This window comes from Amblyomma mixtum, chromosome 7, assembly GCF_055824585.1.
Source record: "Amblyomma mixtum isolate Tamu chromosome 7, ASM5582458v1, whole genome shotgun sequence".
In the NCBI taxonomy this organism is placed as follows: domain Eukaryota; kingdom Metazoa; phylum Arthropoda; class Arachnida; order Ixodida; family Ixodidae; genus Amblyomma; species Amblyomma mixtum.
In genome coordinates, this window is record NC_143018.1 from 79,808,606 (window position 1) to 79,830,355 (window position 21,750).

At 49.2% G+C, this 21,750-nt stretch overlaps 2 pseudogenes; both read left to right on the top strand.

Moving 5' to 3' along the window:
* The first annotated feature begins 2,802 nt into the window (after positions 1-2,802).
* On the top strand, positions 2,803-4,897 carry LOC149336602 (DDB1- and CUL4-associated factor 12 homolog pseudogene; annotated as a pseudogene).
* Positions 4,898-8,298: 3,401 nt separating this feature from the next.
* On the top strand, positions 8,299-9,246 carry LOC149336603 (uncharacterized; annotated as a pseudogene).
* The last annotated feature ends 12,504 nt before the right edge of the window (positions 9,247-21,750 follow it).

Here is a 21,750-nt window from a genome sequence, read left to right on the forward strand (position 1 = left end):
AGCTTTGTTATAGTCGCTTATGGTCTTGGAGCGTTTTTACTATGGTGCATGCGATAAGTCGAACGTTAAATGCACGATATCGTGATTGCTCAGGCCAGGCATATGCATTACGTGTGACATGGTATCTTCAGATGATGTTAGCACAAGATGTAGAAAGGCCCCACCTTCTAAAGAACGGGTCCGCGAGCCATGGTCTCGCCCGGCGAGTGAAAGATCCATTCTAAAAACATCGGTTTATTCCAGATACACAAAAAGCCTTCTGCAAGGACACAACATTGGACGACGACATTACAGTTTCAATATAAACACAATTCAAACACTTCGCGTCTAAGAATGTGCCAGTCCGTAGCAGATCTGCTGTTCCCTGACCCCATCGCTCAGCCCCCCCCCCCCCCCCCCCCCGCAGTCGGCGCCTATGCTCAGGAGGGTGTACCTCCGGGTACCTGCCAAATTCTCAAACCCCCGTCACGCGAAGGTCCAAGATGTCGCGACTGAGAGAAGGATGAAAAGATGAAAAGGAAAGTGCACGGGCCTGCCGACGGGCTCCAGCCGAGCCACCACCGATGCCACGTGCAGATAGAAGGGAGTTGAAAGATAAGAGGAATGAGTGAAAAAAAGACGCGCGTAGCAGCAACCGCGTCCGCCGAAGAGAAGACGCTGGCTGAAATAACAGATACCCCTAGAGCCACCCTCCAAGATGGGTTTCATGTAATGGCTTACGACGTAAAAGCAGCTAAGACAGTAGGGCGGGCAAGGAAAAGTTTAAATATAAACACACGATATACAGGGTCTGCTCTGAAGTTAGTAGGACTGGTTTTTTCCTGAGCGAACGGGCGGACGAGAGGTGGCCTGCGCGTGCAGGATCGTTGAAGGGGGATATTGGGAATGCTGGGGAAAATCGGCAGTCGGCTCTCGGCCGTTGAAGAGAGCAGGTCGCTTGTACTTTGAACCCCTGTCGAAACGTCTCGTCACGCATAATCATCGAGCGTTTACTGGATCAGCGATACGCGATCAAATTTTGAGTAAATCTTGGTAAAACGGGCAAAGCGACTCACAACATGATTAAGGAGGCCTACGGTGACGCTTCCATGGGTAGATCAGGTGCTTTTGATAGGCACAAGCTTTTCCGAGAAGGTAAGGAAAGAGTGGAGGAAGACGACCGCTTCAGACGCTCTTTGACCAGCAAGACCAACGAAAATGTGTAGCGAGGGAAACATTTACTTAACAGTGATCTATCAGAATGATTGCTGATGACTTGAGCATTCCTCAAACCCAAGTTTTTGGGATCGTGACAGAAAACTTACCCATGAGGAAAGCGTGCGCGAAGTTGGTGCCGGGAGTGTTGTCAGAGGAGGAAAAGGCCAACCGGTAGCATCTTCTTCATCATGTGAATGAGGACCCCGATTTTTTGCCCAGCACAAGGCGGCAACGCTGCCTCAGCCCCCCTACAGTCCCGGCTTGGCCCCGCCAGACTTTCTTCTATTCCCGAGAATAAAATCGCCGCTCAAGGGGAAACATCACGGATCGGTAGAGGTAGTTTAACAGGCCGTGACGAGGGAGCTAAACAGCATTCCGGTCCAGGCGTTCCTGGAGGCGTACGAAAACTGTGAAACTCATTGGCAGCAGCGTGTAGGTGCGGAATGGTGCTACCTTGAAAAATTGTAATCGTTTGTACTATTCTCTAGAATAAATTTTGTTTTAAAACATGAGTCCTACTACTTTCAGAACAGACCATGTATATTGAAAGCTTTCCGGAGTCGTTGTGCACACGAGCTTTTGCAGATCTGAGGCACGAAGCAAGTATATGCAGTATATCGAATGACTTGTTCACGCCGCTAGGTAGTGAATTTACTTTATTTGAAAAAGACGTTTTTTTGTGTGTGTGCCCTTTAGGAGCACTTCGCGCATGGCTCCACCTCTCTGCCGCGGCGGCCGCGTTTCGATGGAGGCGGAACGCAAAAGGCGACCGTGTACTGTGCGATCTACCAGGTGGCTGAAATTATTCCGGAAACCTCCACTACGGCACCTCTTTCTCTCTTTCTTCTTCGCTCCCGCCTTCCTCCATTCCCTTACGGCGCAGTTCAGGTGTCCACCGAGATATGTTAGACAGATACTGCGCCATTTCTTTACCTCAAAAACCAATTTACCAATTTTAGCTCCACGTTATTCACGGTGGCCGACTCTGATGCTTCTTTGGGCGCTTTGGGACTAAGCATACTACCCGGTGATTCAAAAACATTCCTCCCATCCCCCACAGATGTGTCGAAGGCCGTAGGGCGTCGCTTCTTTGCCATTTATTTGAAAGTCGAGGAGTCCAGCAGGCTGTTGTCTGCGTCCGGTAACGTGGCACAGACACGTTCCCGCAAACAACTGCAAAATTCGCGCCAAAAGGCCTCCGCGACAGTCGTTCCCCTAGCGACAGACGCAGTCCCCATTCCCTCTTTTGTCAATCACGTTACGCACCCGTGAACGTACGCGTGCTTGAATATATTTTTCAAAATGCAAGCAAACAGCGCAGGCATGAGTAGCTTTAGTCAAAGTTCACAGCCAAATACTACTTCTTGTGAAGTTGCAATGTAATTTGAGCACGAGTTTAGATTATCAGGAAAGCTTTTAAATATTTCCCGAAGCGGTTGTAATACGGCCCACTACTGGTTGTTACAGAACGTCGGCGTTTGTCGACATACGTTTGAAACGATTTGGAAACAATCACAAAATAACTGCGAGTGTGCATGGTGCACAAAACATGTTCGCAAAAGTTTCGGTTTCGATTTCATAGACACGCTAGCGACGCTTAGCGGGCGTCAGTGTGTTTGTTGCTGTCATGGCGGTCATCAGCTGGGAAAGTCTAAAAATGGGAAACGTATGCACGTAGACGCCAAGACCGTTTCCGCGCAGTTGTGTACGCTGGAAGAAAACTGTCCAGGTGTCAACGGCGACGAAAGCAAAGGCGATGGCTCACGTAAGGAAACTGAACGTTAGCGGGTCCCGCTCAGACGAAGACAGCACTGATGCGACCACTGTATCCTACAAGTTCGCTTGGCCTGGTGAGTCGACGTCCAGTAGCGAACAAGTGACGCCGCGTTTCTTCAGCGACCCGTTTCGTCTTGCGCATCTGGAGTCGCTCATCCGAGGTGACCTGTACAGCTCCAGAAGGACGTCGCGCAACTTCGGCGACTACGCGCAGTGTCGTGAGCTCGGACTTCAGTACCGACAACGTCTCGGCGTGGACGAGACCTACGGCACTCGACACCTGCTCCAGAATGGCCTGTACCACGAGCGCGAGATTAGCCTGGGCCGCATCAACAAGATATTCTGCTCGGCCTGGCTCTCGGAGCGCCAGATAGTGTTCGGCACCAAGTGCAACAAGATCATGGTGCTCGACACGGAGAACGGCAAGCTCTGCCAGATCCCGAGCCTGCAGAGCTCGCGCGCGAGCCCGCCGCCCGAGAACCACTGCGGGATCCACGCGCTGCAGATGAACCCGTCGCGAACTCTGCTCGCCACGGGGGCGCACCACTCGAACGACACGGCCGTGTACAGGCTGCCGACGTTGGACCCCGTGTGTGTCGGTGAACGGGCTCACACGGACTGGATCTTCGACCTGGCATGGCTCGACGACGAGTTTTACGTGACTGGCTCGCGGGACGCCACGCTCGCGCTGTGGAGAGTGCAGGAGACGAGGGGCTTCTCCTGGCCCGAGTCCGCGCTGACGCCGAGACAGATGCGACCGCTGGCCGTGCGTGGCTGCAAGGACGCCGACAAGGTGCGCGCCCTGCTCTTCAGCCGTCAGCAGAGCGAGATCGTCGCACTGTCGCTGAACGCGTACATCCACCAGTGGGATGCGTGCACGCTGCGCTGGAAGGCGTCCCACAAGATGCCCTATTGCCAGGAGAACGTCTGCATGGCGCAGCAGCCCGAGCGGAGCGTCTACGCCGTTGGTTCCAAGTCGTACGTGACGTTCCTGGACTCGCGGACACTGCAGCAGACGCACAAGGTGCCTTCCAAGTGCATCGGCTGTGGGATCCGCTCGCTGAGCTTCATGGACGATCTGCTGACCATCGGGACGGGCATTGGCGTGATACTCTTCTTCGACCTGCGCGCCTCCAAGTACCTGGAGGACTCCGACCGGTCGCGGTACAGCATGCTCAAGGCCAACAGGGGCTTGGTCCACGCGGACGAACTGTTCCGCGAGGTTTTCTGGAACACCGAGTACAATCCGGCCATCTACACGCACTGCTATGACCCGTCGGGACTGCGGCTGTTTGCGGCAGGCGGGCCACTGCCTGCTAGCCTCCAGGGAAACTATGCCGGTTTGTGACACTGACGAGGGAGTAACCATATCCTTTCGTGACGATGCCAAACCCTGGTGGCAAGCCGCAGATTGCGGTTGCTGTCAGGTGCATGCATTTTCTGCTGACTGCGCCACTGTTACTTTTTCATCGAACGTTGAAGACTACCACATCATTTACTGCGCTCTTCAGCCTCTGGAAGAACTGGTACCTCATGTTTGTCCGTCTTTCCCCTAGAAGAACTGCCCGACCATACTAGACAAAAGCTGCAGTTGACAGGGCCATACATGCTTGCTTTGTGGCCCTTAACCATGGAGAAAGTTGTTATAGGGGCTCCTGTGTCTTGTTAAATGTTAAAAACATACTCAATAGCGCTACACTCAATCAAGCTAAGTGGTCTCACCTCAAGCCTACAGTACATGTGTATCTGCTTGCGCTCTTATATGTGCCACACATCGTCATGAGTGTCGTTCTACATGAAAAGGTTTCGACACATTGTTAACAATGCTTTAAGCTGTGTGGCACTGGGCGTTCATCTTAAGAGTATAACATTTATTACGCATGCTTGAGGTGAGAAGTATACTAAGGCCCCTCGAGGAGTGTTTTTTTTTTGTCATATGCGCAATGACAAATTGCATCAAACTCGTTGTATGAAATTAATGGACTGCGAGGCTCTCGAAAGGCTACACAATGGAAGACTGGACTCAACCTCAAGCTAATGTTTTGTGGTAATGCCCTTCGAAGCCAGTTAGTCTTGCAATGTTTTACCTTAGTGTTATGGCTGCTAATTAAGTGATGCGAGCGCTGTAAATGCATGTGTGGTAGCCCTCCTGTTTAAAGTATAGTGCAGGTGGACTGTTTCGTTTTGTGGAGATAAAAGCTTTGCCATCAGCAGTGTTTGAGCATTCAGAAAGTCTTTGCTTTGTTTAATGCATAAATCTGTTCTAAGCATCCACCTGAAATATACCAAATATTCCACCAATTGTGTATTCACCCATTGACCCAGAAATCTTTGCAGAGCTGAAGCTGTCTCCCCTCTGATGGCGCATGAACTTTGCACCTTGGACTCCCTTGACATAGGCTGTTGTATTCGGCAAAGACGTGAAGGTTCAGCTAGCCTGTCTAGCCACTCTTTACGATACTCTTGTGCAGCCGTCAGTAGCGCTGCCTTTAAGGTTTGCACCAGATTTTTAGTCTAAATGAACAGCCTCAAGTGCGTGCGAAAAAAATACACCACATTATAGTGGACACTATATCATAGTGCTTTCTGCCTCAGGCCACAACTTGGCACTCCCCTGTGGCTGCTAATAGGGTGTATCAATACATGTGCACATCATGGCTGCTTATGGTGGTAACTTCTTGCTTAAGCTTCCTCTTTAAGAGAGACCTCTGATATCTCCATGGAACCACAGAGGCTGTAGGGGAAGGAAAATGAAATTAAAATTAGTTTTAAGGAAACAAGGATCTCTCATATCTGGGTGGACACCCAAACTGGTGCCCCCAAGGGAAGGAAAATGAAAATTGTCTTTATGGAAAGGAAAAGGCTGTCTCTCTGGATGTACACAGGAACTGGCTGTTAGAGCCTCAAGGAAAATGAAATGAAAATTAGTTTTAAGGTAAGGAAATATGCCTGCCTCTCATATCTGGGTGGTGTACACTACCTTTCACTGTTATAGGGAACATGCTATCCCATGGCCTCCCTGCTACGCAGAGGGATCTCTACACTGAGCGCTGCCTGCCGCGGAGAATTTGTGAGAGTTGTCAGCACAAGACGCATGCGCAGTAAGCGTGATGGCTGGTCTTTCTGTGCATGCGCTTCATGCTGCCTGTGCACAGGCAGCGGGACTTTGTGAAGTGCGGAGGCCACGCGATCCATGTTCCCTTTAATAATGTACACCACAGTACATGTCTCAAAGCACCCTTCTAAGACTACACTATATTCACTAGACGGGCCTTTGTTCATTCCAAACCGTCGAGCTGGTGTGGTTAGGAGTGGTTAGCATGCTCACCTCCCACTCTGGAGGCTTTGGTTCCATTCCCCAACTCGACCAATTTCCTACTCGCTTTCATTTATTAATGCTTCTGGGATTTTTGGTCACACCATTAAAAAATTGAAAAATGGTTCTGAGTAAAGGAAGGGGCATAGTAACACTTCTGGGTGGAAACCTCAACCAGGCCCTGAGAGTAACAATGAGGAGGAAGAGAAAGAGGCCTCATATTGGATTGGGGGGGGATAATTTCAATCATCTGGGGACTCATAAAGAGATACTGAGGTCAAATAGAAGTTAGCCTGTATTGACAATGTACCACTTCTGATCACAAAATGACCACTCTTGGTGAAAAGGCAGGTTTTATAAGCTAGAAAAGACCAAAAAATGAAGTACTGGTGTCATCATCACTTGTCAATTTCACAAGTGAAATGCATGCATCAACATTAGGTTTTTGGGTACAGGAGGTTACACTACACAGCCATTCGCTTTAAAGTGTTAGCAACCCATCCTTTCTGGTGTGAATGCCAGTAGTTTGAATTGACCGGCGGGAAGATTTTTAAATCCATTTTTCTGGGCGGTAATGGAGCCTTTTTCCGAAGGAGAAATTTCAGCATGGACACATAGAGCCAGAGATTGTTTTTACCGAGAGCAGTAATTTAATGGAGTTGTCTTCAATGTTCCGTTAATGTCCACCGACATTGTACAGCACATGTGTGCCCTTTGTGTTTCGCCTGCATCGAACAACGGTCAGGATTGAATCCAGGTCCTTTTATGGCTCAGCAGCCTAGTGCGTCCTAACCACGGAGCCACCGCGACCGGTATGTGGTCAGCAATGGCTTTTTTGCGGCCTCTATAGTGCATGGAGAGGCAGTGTGCACACAGAGTTCCTAAACTTTTGTCTGAACTAAAGCTTCCATACTGGCAGTAGTATTATACGGCGCTTTGGCCCGCATACCCAAAAAATGCTGCCACCTGCAGCAAAAACTTTGAGGACACAGTTTCAATTTAAGAGTATGACATTACACTGTTAGAGGCTCCCTATGGACACTTGTCCATCCCCTGGCGCACCCTATCGCAGACATCAACGTGCTAGTTGCCATTACATACTGCATATTAGACATCATCCATATTAATTGGAGATGCTAATTCAGGGCCCTAACTAAGTGTTCTTGTAATGTAATTCGCCTACTTTGCAGTGCGAGGTGCTCGTATAAGGCCTCCATTTATTCCACTGAAAGAATGGTTCTCAGTGGTGTAGAGGTAGCATGCCCGATTCCCTACCCAAAGGACAGTGGTTCCATTCCGCTAGACCACCTTTTTTCTTTTCAACAAAACTGCTTTTTTATGTAACTACCCTCTCGAGCAGTGAGGATTTTCTAGTTACGAAAACGCCGACACCGGGTTTTTCACCGAACAGGACATTCAAAGATGTTCTAGGTTTTTCACCGAACAGGACATTCAAAGATGTTCTTGTTTGTCTTTGATGCAGAGGTCATCGACCTCTGCATCAAAGACAAACTAGAACCATCCCTAACATCAAATTACAAACTCAAGGGGCGGAGATTCCTGATGTTGAAAAAATCAGAATTTTAGGAATGATTATACAAAGCAACGGGTATAACGGTGATGCAATAACTAAGATAGAAAACTGCGCGCAACAAACTATGCGGCTCATACAGCGGATTGCCAACAGAAGACACGGCATGAAAGAGCAGAATCTCCTACGGCTGGTACACGCGTTCGTCAGCCGTATCCCGTATGCTGCCCCCTTCCATGATCTTAAAGTTTCAGAAAAGGAAAAGCTAAATGCAATTATCAGGCGATGCACGAAAGAAGCTCCGATCCGTACATCCACTCACCGCCTCCTAGAGCTAGGCATGCATAATACCCTGGAAGATATTACGGAAGCAGTGAGAACGTCCCAAGTGGAACGGTTAGCCGGGACCACTACCGGCAGGGCCATTCTAGAAAAACTCAATCTGAGCCGAGATAACAGAACAACCGCCAAAGTTGACATGCTCGGTGAAATTCGGGACAATATAGTTGTACCTCCATTGCCTAGGAATATGCATCCTATTCATCACTAAGCGCGCCGGGCCAAACGGGCAGAGGCGCTAGAGAAACGCTTCCGCTCCTACAAAGACGAGGATGTGGTCTACGTGGATGCCGCTGATTATGGTAAGAACACGATGACCGTCGCGGTCGTCAATAATAAACAACTCCTCAAAATAAGTGCCTCCATACTCTCCGGTAACCCAGAGACTGCAGAGGAAGCTGCCATAGCACTGGCTTGTGTAGGAACAAAAGCGAGGTACATCATCAGTGACTCCAAAGTTGCCATACTAAATTTCAGCAGAGGCCGGGTCTCCCCTCTAACGAATACAATTCTAAGCCGTCATGTAATAGACCGGAAAATTACACTAGTCTGGGAACCAGCACATGCATCCCTGCCTGGTAATGAGACAGCCCACGAGTTCACTCGAAGCTTTTCCTTCCGGGCGGACCCGAGCGAGGTGGTCTTTACAGACAGGGATCGCATGGCGACCTACGGAGAAATTACACAACACTATCGTTTGCAACGAGCTCGACTTCCTCCAGCGTATATATCCTTGTCCAGATACAAAGCCATCAACTGGCGCCGGTTACAAACTTACACCTTTCCAAACCCAGCCCTCTGGAGTCTTATGTACCCAGGGCAATTTTCAGTCAAATGCGCAAACTGCTAACTTAGGGCCACCTTGGACCACATACTATGGGAATGTCCTCATGCCCCCCGGGAAGGACGAGGTATAAACACAAAAGATCAATGGGAGACATCACTACTGAGCTCCGACCCGGCGACTCAGTTACAACTCGTCCGAGTGGCCGAAGCCGCCGCCGAGAGTCAAGACCTTTCAGCCGTCGTCTAGGCGGGTAGCCCTCTGGCTACCCTCTTTCTGTTGGACATTAAAAGTTTTCCTATCCTATCCTATCCTATTAAAGATGTTGCACTTATATCGCTGCACCATGAAACTACATCCGAGGAGCAAAACGGTGTAGTTTTCACCACCTTAAGCTCGCACGAGGTGCACGTGCACTGTGGCACCCAAGCTGCCAGAAGGTGTACCTCTGGGTTTCAAAAGAATGCAAGCGCAACAGGTGAAGGCAAAGGGCCAAGTGGACAAGATTAGAAAGTCCGCATGAAGAAGGGGTCGCGGCTGACGTAGTACAAGGTTAATAGGAGGGATATCGGAGAAGCCGCTCTCCTGTGTGGGATATAGTTCGGCTGATGATGAGGGTGATAATGCTTCTTGCTTCACATGGACGCGAATTTAGTGCAAACGATGAGTGGTGATGCGTATATTCTAGTAGCCATGCATGTCAGCTGTGTACCGGTAGACTCGACGGCCATTACAAATTACGTCCGCCGGCTAGAAATACTGGAGTTACTTTTCGTTACCCCCCATGCAAGCAGGGAAACACGGTTGAAAATCATGTCCAAGGTTCTCGGAGAGAAATTTTGAAAATTAGAGAATTGTAAGATCCTGTTATGGAAATGGGTAATGGTCCAATCTTTTGATATGACGGGGGACCTTTAACGTCCACTGACACCATGTGCTGTGGGATTTCAGTGCAGGTTAAAGATCCGAGGCGGTCGAAATTATTCTGGAGCCCTCCACTACGGCACTTCTTCTTTCCTTTCTTCTTTCACTCCGTCCTTTACCCCTTCCCTTACGACGTGGTTCGGGTGTCCACCGAGATATGCGGGACAGTTACTGCGTCATTTCCTTTCAGCAAAACCAATTTTCAATTTCGGCCGCGGCGGCCGCGGTTCGATAGAGGCGGAACGCAAAGGCGCCCGTGTGCTGTGCGATGTCAGTGCACGTTAAAGATCCCCAGGTGGTGGAAATTATTCCGCAGACCTCCACTCTGGCACCTCTTTACCTCATTCTTCATTCACTCCCAGCTTTCTTCTCTTACGCCGCGGTTGGGATGTCCGCCAATTGCTGTGAGATGTCAGACAATTACTGTGTTATTTTCTTTCCTCAAAAACCAATTTTTAGCGAAATCTTTAATTTAAAGCGTTTCCATCGATCGCATCAATTGAACAGTTAAGACTGCCATAGAAAACCAATAGGGAACGTTTTTGATCATACCAAAAATGTTAATAAACAATACAAGACTTCTTTCGGGTGATCTGCGGATATATTGAATGTTAGTAAAATCCTATATAATATTCAAAAAATGGATTCAAAAACTATTTCCTACTCAAAAATGCTTTTGTCCAAAATTGTTGAGTGTGGACAGATATGCGACTTTCACAGAAACTTCCCAATTCAGAAAAAAATTATCCAGAAATCTAACCCTGAACGGCAGATTGCCTGAGGCAGTCGCCCTACAAGCTGAGCAACCTGGACGGCTCTGAATTGATCAATCGCTGAGAGTGGGAACGGCGCTCGTTTAATGTGCTTGCGGGGATGCCAAAGACTTCTGCAACCCTCCTCTACCTTGCTGAATTAAAGCCCAGCTGAAGAGGTTTTAGAAGCATGCAGATAACGCATGCGAAGTCTTTTTGGGCTGTCATTTGTAATGGTGATGTAATAGCCTATTAAAGCCACGTCGCCGTTCAGGATTCTCTGCACAGCACAGCGACCAGCAGAGGCCACAATTGTGACGTCACGTAAGGGGGCGCTACGTTTCCAGCGAAGAAAAGGTGGTTTCAAAATAGAAAACCAGCGCCAGTGAAATTAACCCCTATGATGCGTTGTGTGGCGGCATCGGACGACACATGCCAGCGTGTATGCGAAGGCAGCGGCGGACATTAGAAATTTCGCCAACAATGACCTCATCACGAGTTTCTCCGCACCTCCTGAAAGCAGTGAGAAAAAGCCAGAACATCGTCAAGGATTTAGCCGGTGATTACGTTACTATCACACGTGCCACCTCGAAAGTACTTCGCATGCTTTACCTAGAAGCTTCATACATTCGAATTCTTCAGGCATCTCGAATTCTCAAGAAGACATTTAAGCTCCCTTTTGAGCCCACGGGATCGTCAGGCGACTAGTTTCCGGCTTTATTTTGGGAGCCCATGTAGCGTTGAGGATGGCTTGTTTCACTTGTGGCACCGAAGCTTCCATCGGAGCGCAGAGAGAGAAATGGACAGAAAGGCAAGGAGGTTAACCAGTCGATGCCCAGTAGGCTACCCTACACTTGGGGAGGAGAACAAAGGGGAAAAAAGGAAAAAGAGCGGCAATGAAATTAGTTTGTCAAGTGTCCATCGACCACTATGTCAAGGGGACAGAGGGCGCGCACTAAAAGCTGAGATTATAGACGGGAGTACAACCCCAAGTCCTTTAAGAATCTGAGGAGCGCTTTCACCGCTTTCTTTTGTGAGGAAGGTTGTGTCCAATTCCCCAGAACCTTGGACTCTTTTAGAGGACGCGAGTACAAGCGGTTGAGAGTAGCAGACAGTAAACCTCGCTCAAAGCGAGGGCAATCACAGAGGAGGTGCCCGATCGTTTCACCGCAACTGCACTGCTCACACGCTGGAGAGTCTGCCATTGGGATGAGATTGGAATAGGCATTTGTGAACGCCACTCCCAGCCACAGGCGGCACAACAGCGTAATATCACCGCGGGGGAGGCCGAACGGTATATGAAGTTCAAGCAAGAGGAAGTGGTGCTGGCGGGGTGTCTAACATCAACTGTTAAGAAAGTGTTAAGTGGTGTTGTTAGGTGTTAAAAATAAAAATGCAGTTCTATGGACGGATGTACGTGTGTATGCATGCATGTATGTATGTGTATATGTATGTATATATGTATATGTATGTACGTATGTATGGTTGGTTGGCTTATGGGGTTTAACGTCCCGAAGCGACTAAGGCTATGAGAGACGCCGTAGTGGAGGGCTCCGGAAATTTCGACCACTTTGGGTTCTTGAACGTGCACTAACATCGCACAGTACACAGGCCTCTAGAATTTCTCCTCCAAAGAAATTCAACCGCCGCGGCCGGGATCGAACCCGCGTCTTTCGAATCAGCAGCCGAGCACCATAACCCCTGAGCCACCGCGGCGGCGTACGTATGTATATATGTAGGTATGTATATACATAGTATATAGATACATACATACGTACGTACTTACATACATACATACATACATACATACATACATACATACATACATACATACATACATACATACATACATACATACATACATACATGCATGCATGCATACATACATACATACATACATACATACATACATACATACATACATACATACATACATACATACATACATACATACATACATACATACATACATACATACATACATACATACATACATGCATGCATGCATGCATGCATACATACATACATACATACATACATACATACATACATGCATACATACAGGCGCGGCCATAAGTAAACGGAGCACGCTATTGCGTTCGAAGAGCAATCACGCCTTCTCCATTGGAAATGAAGAAGCATTGTTTGTCTACAAGAAAGCCCATCAACCTCCGCTACCAGCATGCGCGTACCACTGCTAGAAATTTCAGTTATGTGACGCGTGAAAAATATTCAAAGACAGTTGCGTGCTCCATTTACTTTTGTCCGCGCCTGTACATACATACATACATACATACATACATACATACATACATACATACATACGTACGTACGTACGTACGTGCGTACGTACAGTCGCCGCACCGCGGCGCTGCTGTCGCCCACTGGCGCTTGCTGCGAGAGTGCCCCGCGTGACGACAGCCTTCGCCCACACTGTCGGGCTGTTACTATAGTGTACTAGATTAGGTGTAGTGGGGCGAGGACTGGAGACGCTGTGAAGCTATAATCCCAGACACGCCTAGGTGGCGCTGCAGTACCTTTCACCTGGGTCATCGTCCGCACTCCCGCATGCTCCCACTCAAGCGGCGTTCTGGCGCGCGCATCGAATGTATTTTATGAAGTCGATTCAACGCTAATTCTATGGACGCTTAAAAGAAAGAAAGCATGCAACACTACATATACTGCTTACAAGTAGGGCTATGCGGAGACTGCGATAAAAACAAGGAACCTTTTACCACACACAGAACAGCATTTATTTTATTCAAAAATATACAGCACTGAAGGAAAAAGTACTGAGAAACCGCAGTTCACGTGCTCCTGCTGAGCTTAAGATGTTTAGCTCGCTGCCGTTTTGTGGCATTTGAGCTATTCAGGCCCTTAATAAGGAAGTGCAAGCGCGTGAGTATGTAAAATGAAACAATTTTTACACTCACTTGTTCCCTGTGCTGATCGCAACCAACACTGTTAGAGCTCAAAAAGTTCGCTTTTACTTGTGACGCAACATCACAGATGCTGTTGGCATGCAGCTCTGTTACACTAAAACATTTAGTGAATATATTTTCGAGTGCAAGCATGAAGTTGTACAGCACTTTTGATGGGTACAACAGTCCACCCCAGTCACATTGCTCAGTAAAGCTAGAAGGGAGGCGGTCAGAAGCTGCTGCTGCTGGCTCAACTAGTAGTATCTTCTTACACGACGCACAGTTGAGGCTGAGCACGCATTTTCGTGCTACATATCCAGCAGTGTAGTATATAAGGCGTGCATCGCTTCTCTCAATCACAAGTGAGAAGTGTTGAGCACTGCTGCGAGGGATTGAGGGAATGAAAACCCCGATTCTCACCTTTTGATATCACACTTCCTCTGCATTTCGTGCTAAGGACGAGTCCGTCGGCATGAATCAATTGCTTCTCCAGTCCTTTTGTTAGGGACACAGCCACGAAGTCTGCTGGTTTACCCACTCCCTTGCAGATGTATAGGGACTCGGCGTCATCCAGCACACATTTCGCTTCATCCATATCGCGGCAGACTTTCTCAGAGATAAGGGTCCCCCGGCAATATGTTCTACAAATTACTTCACCCGGATTGCAACCACAGTTCACAAAAACAGTCTTCTCGATGACGACAGACTGAGCTTCGCTGTCGTACGAGGCCTGCACGTATGCAGCACCAGCATAATTTGGAAATTTGTGCATAGCCCACTGATTGGTCGGTTTGGGAACATTTTCAATGTCAAATGGAATGGCTGGCTCCACACATTCGTCCGGTTCGCTGGGTTGCGGCGTTGCACAGCAGTCGTGTATGTCTTCATCACAGAATTTCTTTGTTCCGTCATCTTTCGTTGCTTCTTCACACCGCCTCTTCGGTGGCTGTCGATCTCGAGTGGGCTTCTTCGAAAGATACTTCGGAAGGTTCGGCAGTATAGTGGGCACGGCGTCCGGTGAAAGCGATGGCTTTCCACGCGGAAGGCGCACCTCTTTTCCATCAATTACATGCACATAGTCTCTCAAAATGTACTTATCCTCGAAGTGCAACTCACAAAGAGCGTCAGTCACTTCTAAAGCCTTGTCAGCGCGATGAAGGTTGCGCTCCCAAATCCGGCGCTTGCATTCGTCATCGGGGACTCCAAACAAAGAAAGTTTTGGCGAGTTTTTAGCGCCACTATACCCCGTCCTGCAACCAGGCGCGAAGCAGTAGTTCCTGCGTCGAGGCTTCATCGTGAAGAAAAAACACAGTACACCACGAACATCGGAGCACAGCGAAGCGTCAACACACAAGAAGCACGTCGAGACAGGAAAGCCGGCAAGCAGCCGCTGCGCCGCGCCGGAATCCCCAGGTGAAAGGCGCAGCTGCGCCACCTCGCGGCCGCTTGAGATTTCTGGGATTTGAGCTTCACGCGCGCAGCCTACCAGGGCCTTCCCTCGGCCCACTACACCTAATCTAGTACACTATACTGTTACGTAACGCGCCTGATAAAGACTATGTGCGGTGTTTGCTTGTTTCGCCGCTGGGGCTCGCTTCGAAAGAGGGCGCCTGGATATTCGCGGGTGTCTGCGCGCGCCGCGTGGGCGCGAAAATCGAGTGTCATGGCAAGGTCCTCCCGCTTTGCGGCGCTCACTTGCCGCTGCTTTCAACAAGTGTAGGCTCGCGCAACGCTGATATACACCGGTTTGAGGGCGGCGAGGCTTTGCTTCTCTGTTCTAATTGCACTTGTTTTGAACCGCTTGTCAACTGCGATTAACAGCATGGATACGGTCAAAGGCTATATAAACGTTTTTCCTTGAATAAATCCTTTTGAAAGTGCAGCGCTCGTCCTGTCCCCTAACTCGTCCGTGGTGCCGCTTTGCGCTCTCGTTTCTGTCACAAATTCTACCCCGATAAGATTACAGGAGCGCTACACGTCAGCAGTACGTTCGCATCTGAGTCTATTTCACCTAGACCTTCATCCCGTCGACTGCTTAGCGTGCCCGTGCGCTACACTCCAAGTTGTACGTCACGCGAAGCAAGTTCGCTAAGTTGGCCAGTGCTGACGACCAAGCGCTAGTTCGCAGCTACTCTGTGGCGCTTCAGCCCATTCACTTGCCAACAGAAAGAGAACATTGATCTGGCAAACAGCACCTCCCCCTCTCTCCTTAGCTGCTCGCTCTCTCCACCAGTTTCTTTCAGTGTTATTGGCGGTCGCGCCCCTGCCCCGCTTGGCCCAGTAGTACATTAACTTCACTGGTTGCCTTTCGCCGCTGCTCTGTTTCCTCCCTGCTGGGCCGGAAAGTGGCCTCCCAAAGCCGGTCGGGTCTCCCGTCCTCGGATTTAGTCACTGCCTCTACGGTTGTGCATATACTTTCAGCGCTTTATTCACTGAAACGTTTTGGCCGCCCACCATCTGCAACAACGTCATGATGGGTGGCACGCAGTACACTCTGACTGGATTTGACGACTTCCTCGAGCGCCGTCGTGTTACTTTCGTCGAGCCGCTACCCAGCACGCGACTCTGTGGCGCCTGTGGTATGGTGCCCAGCCGCTCTCTGATCCTACCCTGCGGTCACGTGTTGTGCCAGGCGTGCAAGCGTCAGATCGCCAGTGAAGACCAGAAGTGCCCCATCGACGGCATAGAGTTTGCAGAGGCCCAAGTTGTCTCGATTAAATTCAGGCAGTCCGACTTGGAGCAGCGTCGCGTCCTCTGCGTCGTCGGTGGCCGTGAGTGCAGCTTCGCCGGTCGGCTAGGCGACCTGAAGGAGCATCTCGTTGTATGCTGTAATGACAAATTGAGGTGCTCTGGATGTCGGCAGTCCATTCTTCGCTGCTTAGTCGTTCAGCACTGCCGGCAGTGCTACGCCAAGACTGCTCCACAGCAGACTGTGAGCGCTACGGTCATCGCAAAGGCCGTTGAAAAGCTTGCCGGCATGAAGAGCGATCTCGAAATGATTCAGCAGCGGGCTTCCAGTGAGAAAGTTGACCTGGATGCTGTTGTCAATGGCGCCAACTCATTAGTAGAGCGCATGACCCGTCTTGAGCGTGAGTTGATCGAAAAAGAGAAGGCTAGCGGAGAACAAGGCGACTTGCTTCCACCAGTGAAGAACACCGCGGTAACTGCCGGGCCATACCGCGCTGCTTCCAAGCCTGGCGTCTTCATGTCAACGTGCAAGTTCTCTAAAATTTATGCCGGATACAATGCTATGACCGGAGTCAAAAGGGATCACCTGCTGTCAACGGAAAACGTGTTGGCTGGCTACACATTCAAGCTGGTCTGCAAGTTCCAGAAGCAGTGCAACGATGACGTGCTCTTAGCTTTCATCTTGTTTCTTGGCGACGGTGACTTGGATGATTTCTTAGAGTGGCCCTTCGCTAAGAACGTAACGGCAATCCTGTCGCATCCCAGGGATCAAAGAAAAGATTTAAGGCTGCCGGTGAAGATGGAAGATCCCGAAACGTTGAAAAAGCCTGCCCCCGGGTCTTGGAACGACGGTATTTCGACAGAGATGGTTCCCTGGAAGGACATCGAATTCCATGGGTTTGTTGTCAACGATACCGTCTACGTTAATGTTGAGTTCGAATAATGTCCGCAGCGTTTGCTTTCTACGCGTGTCTTGATTCCTTATTTCTTTGTCGTTTTGGACCCCCAGTGCATTGTTTCTTCAAGCCATGTCGGGGTGCATTGCTGAAACAGTGCAACGTTCTTTATATATGTTCACCTTTGAATTTAGTGCGTGCGCAATAATCCCATGGATACCAACCCCAAACATAGTCGTTCGTTTTCTGTTCCCTTGTCTGTTCGCAGCTGGCCTAGCGTGAGCGCTCCATCCAGCGGCACTGCCTGCTCACCGTCGTCTTCTACGCAGCACAAATCCGTGCTTTCGCACTGATTTGAATATAGTAAACATTCTCTGTAGTTTTTCCCCCGGCATTTGGCTCTGTGGCACGCATCAACTACCTTTCAACGCGGATTCGACCACATTTATACAGTGTCACAATTCGCAGTAATATTCTATACATATGACATATTGTACTTATTTTCGTTTGAAGGGAGAACCATATACAGTCTTTGTCAAAAATTTACAGCCCAATGGATTTGCTTCCAAGCTTTGTGGCGGGGCTATTAAGCACATTTCACAGTTCTAAGCTAGGTAGTGTTTAGGACCTCAGTTCCTCTCGCCTTCGTGTGATTAGGGTCCCTGAGTATCAAGCGGAGCCGCGCTGCAGGGCTCAGAAGCAGATCCCTTGGGCTGTATACTTTTGACAAAGACTGTACCTGCCTTCGAAGCCAAATCACGTTCTTAGCAGTTTTATTTTACGCTGGTAATCCGTTGTGTGTCGATTGTCACGATGTGTGTCGTCACCCAGGACTGCTGTGTTCTTTTTAACGGGTTACAGTCAAGGCACTTTGTCACTGCATCGATGTTATCAGGGAGAGACCTCGAAACCGCCTGTTCAGGTCACTTCGTGCCCACTCTGTACTTGTTCCGTTTTATCTTCGTTACACCTATGATTACATCGGATAATAATGATAATATAGCACTGAACTGCGCACCTTAGTCGTTGCATCTTAAACCCACACTGGGCGCTAGTATGGCAGTGCGAATGTAACCTCATCGGTTTTCTCGTCGCCGGGACTGGGTCGATGCACCTGCGAGGTACGATAGCCGTAGATGCGCGCCATTGTGGCGGTGTCAGGGTGACGTCACGGTCTCCCCCGGCGTCGCCCGATCACCACAGTCATGGAGGGCGGCAACTGGGTTGGCCCCTAGCTACACGTGCGACCATCCGGCAATGAAAGTGGACGGCGACCGATCCTGCCCGGGCGAAAATTAAAAAAAAAAGAATTGGATGTGGCCGACGCCTTATCAGAGTAGTGGCGTAAGCCGGCAAGCGTGTCAGGCTTTCTACTCATCACGTGTGCTGCTTTTCGCACCAGGCCCGATGGAGGCAGAGCAGACGCTTGCCCCCCCCCTCGGCGCGCGAAATGTGACGAGCCGTTTTCGGACTATGCCAGTGACGCAGCGATGCATTTGAACCAGGGGTCACTTCCGCTTCTATCGCGCTCCGCCGGAGATTCAAAAGAGTGAGATAGGAACGCGTCACGTGCACAGAACTTTTATAAAATATTTTATTTCCGGTCACTTGTGGCTTTTTTCAGCTTACCTCGAGATGATATCTTTATTACGCTCTCCGCTTCAATGCGTGAATAAAATTGGCAGTGGCTTAGCTCGGCTATGCCAGGATATACGTAGCGAAAGCTAAGTCGTCGTCCATACTGCCGCCTCAACTGTGGTTGCGGCGCACGCAAGCTCTCCTTTTCAATCCTCCGACATGTTTTCAGGCATGCGACTCAGCTGGCGAAGCGAGCGGAGGCGAGTGCAATGACGAGGCAAGCGGTGTGACGTCATACCAAACGGCGGCGGCGGCTCCCCGGCGAGGCGTTCGGTGTGACGTCATGCCAGATCGTTCTGCGAGCGCCCGGCGTCCGCCAGCTGCGGCAGTTGCTAGGCAACGGCTCAAGGTCGGTCTCTGTGCCTCCTCGGAGCACCGCCACAGCGAAATCGCAAATTCGTGGCCAATGTAGCTTTCGCTACAAAAATGTATTTTTGATTACGTTATGCAAGAGCTTCCCCGGTTTCACTGCCGCCAGGGCAGCGCTGTCATCGTTACGACTGTGGCGGCACGAGTAGCGCAACTCTCGACATGCCACAGGCCTGCAGCATTTGCAGCGGCTGTGCGTCCTAAGCAATTCGGTATCCCATCGTACCTTCTACTTGCTCATCTTTTCATGGCTGAGCTATCCAGGGAACTTGCCGAAGGTCGCTGAACGCGCACGCAGCATGCGCCAGGGCGACTGCTGTCTGGGCGTAAAAATGCGTGAAGCCCCCCGATTCTTTGTTTCGCTTATCGAGGTGTTTGACATACCGTCCCCGACAGCCCCAAGAGGGCAAGTGAAACCGAAAGACAGAAAACGACTTTGCATACCGCTATTCAGTCTCAACAATCTGCGTTTCGCATTTTCTTCTTTCTAAATTGTAACGGCTCTGTCACGCGTGCGTAAGTAATACTACAGCGTTGTCCGTATGGAGCGATTCTCGCTCGCGAAAGCGCGCCGCTGTCGCAGGCATTTCTGGCGCCCCCTTCATGCGACTGCGATGATGAAAGTTTGGCGGCTCGGCCGCATGCGTTTCACACGCGGCGTGTTTCCGAGAGCAAAAGTTGCTCCATGCTGGGCATGCTTAGAACAGCAGAACTCGCATTACCAGCTGAGTGATTGAAAACGAATTTTGTTGCGATCAATGACGACATTACTAGCATGCCTCTGGTAAAACATTTTATTAACGTTAATAAGAACAGAAGGTGCCAGCGTACTTACTGATTTTTGGCATCAATTTCATTCTTAGAAAAAGCTTCTGAAGAATCCACTGACGTAAATACAATTTGGCTTCATTTTAAGACCATTGTCCTGCACTGTATAACTAACTATAATTCGATGAGACAGAGAAATGTATCTTACGAACCCGTGGATCTCACTTGACGTTATGTATACTAAGCGGCATGTAAAAAAGCTTTGTTAGACTAACGAAAAAAAAAGCCGAATCCATCTACAACCTCCAAGTTAAAATCTGCTGTTATAGGATTCAAGGAAAACCTGAAACATTTGAAGCAGTAATCCAACAATGTGGCCTTTCCTAACTTCCTCAAAATAGCCCACAAAGATTCTGGAAACATGACGGAGTATATACGGCCGACAACCACCCAACTAACCAAAAAGGAAACTACAATGGGCAATAGTTACGTTTCTTTTCAGTCAGTCTTCACGAAAGACAATGGTATGCTTTCCTGTCTCCCACCGTCTCGTATTTCAGTTTGGTTTGGTTTGGTTTATTGGGGTTTAACGTCCCAAAGCAACTCAGGATATGAGTGACGCCGTAGTGAAGGGCTCCGGAAATTTCGACCACCTGGGGTTCTTTAACATGAAAATAAAGAGGCCCGTGTGCTGTGCGATGTCAGTGGTGCTTGATCAATTAGTGATAACGGACTCTGTAATCTTTATTCTCCTCCTCAACATTAATCCTAAAGAAACGAATGCCCTGATGGAATTCCAAACGTATTCTGGGAAAAAAAAATATGCTGAGTTGTGCAGCAATTATCTGGAACAGGTTCTTCGTTAGTCACTGTCAACGGATAATCTGCCGCATAACTGCAAAAAGCCTAAAATACTACCGATCCACAAGATAAGAGATAGATTAAATTTTGCTGGCTTCAGACCCATATCCTTCAATAGCTCTGCATGCAAAATACTACATAGCTACATTTCTAGAATGGCCCCGCCGAGGTGGTTCAGTGGTCACGGCGCTCGGCTGCTGACCCGAAAGACGCGGGTTCGATCCCGGCTGCGGCGGCTGTATTTCAATGAAGGCGAAATTCTAGAGGGCCGTGTTCTTTGCGATGTCAGTGCATGTGAAAGGACCCCAGGTGGTCGAAATTTTCGGAGCCCTTCACTACGGCGTCCTTCACAGCCTGGATCGCTTTGGGACGTTAAACCCCAATAAACCAACCAAACCAACATCTCTGAATGTTAAAACTTACTATCGCCTCGCCAGCATGGTTTTCGAGCTGGCTTATCAACCATCCCTCAACTAACAGACGTAGTTCATGACCACACTCTGCATTAATAACCATTCCCAAACTGACGTTATTTTACTCGACTTATCTAAACCTTTTGATTGCTGGTGCCATTGCAACCTAATTGCAAAAATAGGGTAGGTTATTGGGAAGGGTGAGCTTTGAACTTATAGTAGAGTTTTGAACATATCCTTCCCAAATTGTTATGTTCAACCATATGCCATCTGATGTCATCCCTGTCACATCTAGAGTTGCACAAGGATGGGTTCTCAGCCTACTGCACTTTCTGACAGAACACTTCCAGCCGCCGCGGTGGCTCAGCGGTTATGGTGCTCGGCTGCTGACCCGAAAGACGCGGGTTCGATCCCGGCCGCGGCGGCTGGAATTTCTTTGGAGGAGATATTCTAGAGGCCCGTGTACTGTGCGATGTGAGTGCACGTTAAAGAACCCCAGGTGGTCAAAATTTCCGGAGCCCTTCACTACGGCGTCTCTCATAGCCTCAGTCGCTTTGGGACGTTAAACCCCATAAAC